The following is a 3,631-nucleotide window of genomic DNA, read 5'->3' as shown; positions in this document are numbered from 1 at the left end:
TCACTAATTTCTCCGAAATGTATTGCCCTCGTGTTCAACTCGTTTGATATTTTTCCCCAAGAGATCTCATGGGTAAATGAATATATTGGAGTGGAAACGGACCCTTAAATCAACATTTCAAAAAAAGTTCCCCTTTTTGATGGCAATTTTCGCAAGTTTTTTCCTTATATTAGTACATCTCACAGTATTTTAACTGTATCACCCTCTACCCAACTCGGACTAGCACGAAATTTTACACATAGAACCCTAAGACATAGGGCTACAACTTTTGTGCCCATGACCCTTGCATATTATTTAGTATTCACTATGAAAACATTGCTCGAATCGATATTAGAGAAATCGAAGATTTCTGAAAGGGGTACCCCTTTGGTGAATTGGAGATTTCACTAATTTCTCCGAAATGTATTGCCCTCGTGTTCAACTCGTTTGATATTTTTCCCCAAGAGATCTCATGGGTAAATGAATATATTGGAGTGGAAACGGACCCTTAAATCAACATTTCAAAAAAAAATTCCCCTTTTTGATGGCAATTTTCGCAAGTTTTTTCCTTATATTAGTACATCTCACAGTATTTTGACTGTATCACCGTCTACCCATCTCGGAATAGCACGAAATTTTACACATAGGACCCTAAGACATAGGGCTACAAGTTTTGTGCCCATGACCCTTGCATATTATTTAGTATTCACTATGAAAACATTGCTCGAATCGATATTAGAGAAATCGAAGATTTCTGAAAGGGGTACCCCTTTGGTGAATTGGAGATTTCACTAATTTCTCCGAAATGTATTGCCCTCGTGTTCAACTCTTTCGATATTTTTCCCCAAGAGATCTCATGGGTAAATGAATATATTGGAGTGGAAACGGACCCTTAAATCAACATTTCAAAAAAAAATTCCCCTTTTTGATGGCAATTTTCGCAAGTTTTTTCCTTATATTAGTACATCTCACAGTATTTTGACTGTATCACCGTCTACCCATCTCGGAATAGCACGAAATTTTACACATAGGACCCTAAGACATAGGGCTACAAGTTTTGTGCCCATGACCCTTGCATATTATTTAGTATTCACTATGAAAACATTGCTCGAATCGATATTAGAGAAATCGAAGATTTCTGAAAGGGGTACCCCTTTGGTGAATTGGAGATTTCACTAATTTCTCCGAAATGTATTGCCCTCGTGTTCAACTCGTTTGATATTTTTCCCCAAGAGATCTCATGGGTAAATGAATATATTGGAGTGGAAACGGACCCTTAAATCAACATTTCAAAAAAAGTTCCCCTTTTTTATGGCAATTTTCGCAAGTTTTTTCCTTATATTAGTACATCTCACAGTATTTTAACTGTATCACCCTCTACCCAACTCGGACTAGCACGAAATTTTACACATAGAACCCTAAGACATAGGGCTACAACTTTTGTGCCCATGACCCTTGCATATTATTTAGTATTCACTATGAAAACATTGCTCGAATCGATATTAGAGAAATCGAAGATTTCTGAAAGGGGTACCCCTTTGGTGAATTGGAGATTTCACTAATTTCTCCGAAATGTATTGCCCTCGTGTTCAACTCGTTTGATATTTTTCCCCAAGAGATCTCATGGGTAAATGAATATATTGGAGTGGAAACGGACCCTTAAATCAACATTTCAAAAAAAAATTCCCCTTTTTGATGGCAATTTTCGCAAGTTTTTTCCTTATATTAGTACATCTCACAGTATTTTGTCTGTATCACCGTTTACCCATCTCGGACTAGCACGAAATTTTACACATAGGACCATAAGACATAGGGCTACAACTTTTGTGCCCATGACCCTTGCATATTATTTAGTATTCACTATGAAAACATTGCTCGAATCGATATTAGAGAAATCGAAGATTTCTGAAAGGGGTACCCCTTTGGTGAATTGGAGATTTCACTAATTTCTCCGAAATGTATTGCCCTCGTGTTCAACTCGTTTGATATTTTTCCCCAAGAGATCTCATGGGTAAATGAATATATTGGAGTGGAAACGGACCCTTAAATCAACATTTCAAAAAAAAATTCCCCTTTTTGATGGCAATTTTCGCAAGTTTTTTCCTTATATTAGTACATCTCACAGTATTTTGACTGTATCACCGTCTACCCATCTTGGACTAGCACGAAATTTTACACATAGGACCCTAAGACATAGGGCTACAACTTTTGTGCCCATGACCCTTGCATATTATTTAGTATTCACTATGAAAACATTGCTCGAATCGATATTAGAGAAATCGAAGATTTCTGAAAGGGGTACCCCTTTGGTGAATTGGAGATTTCACTAATTTCTCCGAAATGTATTGCCCTCGTGTTCAACTCGTTTGATATTTTTCCCCAAGAGATCTCATGGGTAAATGAATATATTGGAGTGGAAACGGACCCTTAAATCAACATTTCAAAAAAAGTTCCCCTTTTTTATGGCAATTTTCGCAAGTTTTTTCCTTATATTAGTACATCTCACAGTATTTTGACTGTATCACCGTCTACCCATCTTGGACTAGCACGAAATTTTACACATAGGACCCTAAGACATAGGGCTACAACTTTTGTGCCCATGACCCTTGCATATTATTTAGTATTCACTATGAAAACATTGCTCGAATCGATATTAGAGAAATCGAAGATTTCTGAAAGGGGTACCCCTTTGGTGAATTGGAGATTTCACTAATTTCTCCAAAATGTATTGCCCTCGTGTTCAACTCGTTCGATATTTTTCCCCAAGAGATCTCATGGGTAAATGAATATATTGGAGTGGAAACGGACCCTTAAATCAACATTTCAAAAAAGAATTCCCCTTTTTGATGGCAATTTTCGCAAGTTTTTTCCTTATATTAGTACATCTCACAGTATTTTGTCTGTATCACCGTTTACCCATCTCGGACTAGCACGAAATTTTACACATAGGACCCTAAGACATAGGGCTACAACTTTTGTGCCCATGACCCTTGCATATTATTTAGTATTCACTATGAAAACATTGCTCGAATCGATATTAGAGAAATCGAAGATTTCTGAAAGGGGTACCCCTTTGGTGAATTGGAGATTTCACTAATTTCTCCGAAATGTATTGCCCTCGTGTTCAACTCGTTTGATATTTTTCCCCAAGAGATCTCATGGGTAAATGAATATATTGGAGTGGAAACGGACCCTTAAATCAACATTTCAAAAAAAAATTCCCCTTTTTGATGGCAATTTTCGCAAGTTTTTTCCTTATATTAGTACATCTCACAGTATTTTGACTGTATCACCGTCTACCCATCTTGGACTAGCACGAAATTTTACACATAGGACCGTAAGACATAGGGCTACAACTTTTGTGCCCATGACCCTTGCATATTATTTAGTATTCACTATGAAAACATTGCTCGAATCGATATTAGAGAAATCGAAGATTTCTGAAAGGGGTACCCCTTTGGTGAATTGGAGATTTCACTAATTTCTCCGAAATGTATTGCCCTCGTGTTCAACTCGTTTGATATTTTTCCCCAAGAGATCTCATGGGTAAATGAATATATTGGAGTGGAAACGGACCCTTAAATCAACATTTCAAAAAAAGTTCCCCTTTTTTATGGCAATTTTCGCAAGTTTTTTCCTTATATTAGTACAT

Source organism: Humulus lupulus, chromosome 3, assembly GCF_963169125.1.
Source record: "Humulus lupulus chromosome 3, drHumLupu1.1, whole genome shotgun sequence".
Classification (NCBI taxonomy): domain Eukaryota; kingdom Viridiplantae; phylum Streptophyta; class Magnoliopsida; order Rosales; family Cannabaceae; genus Humulus; species Humulus lupulus.
Note: the sequence above shows the minus strand (reverse complement) of the source record.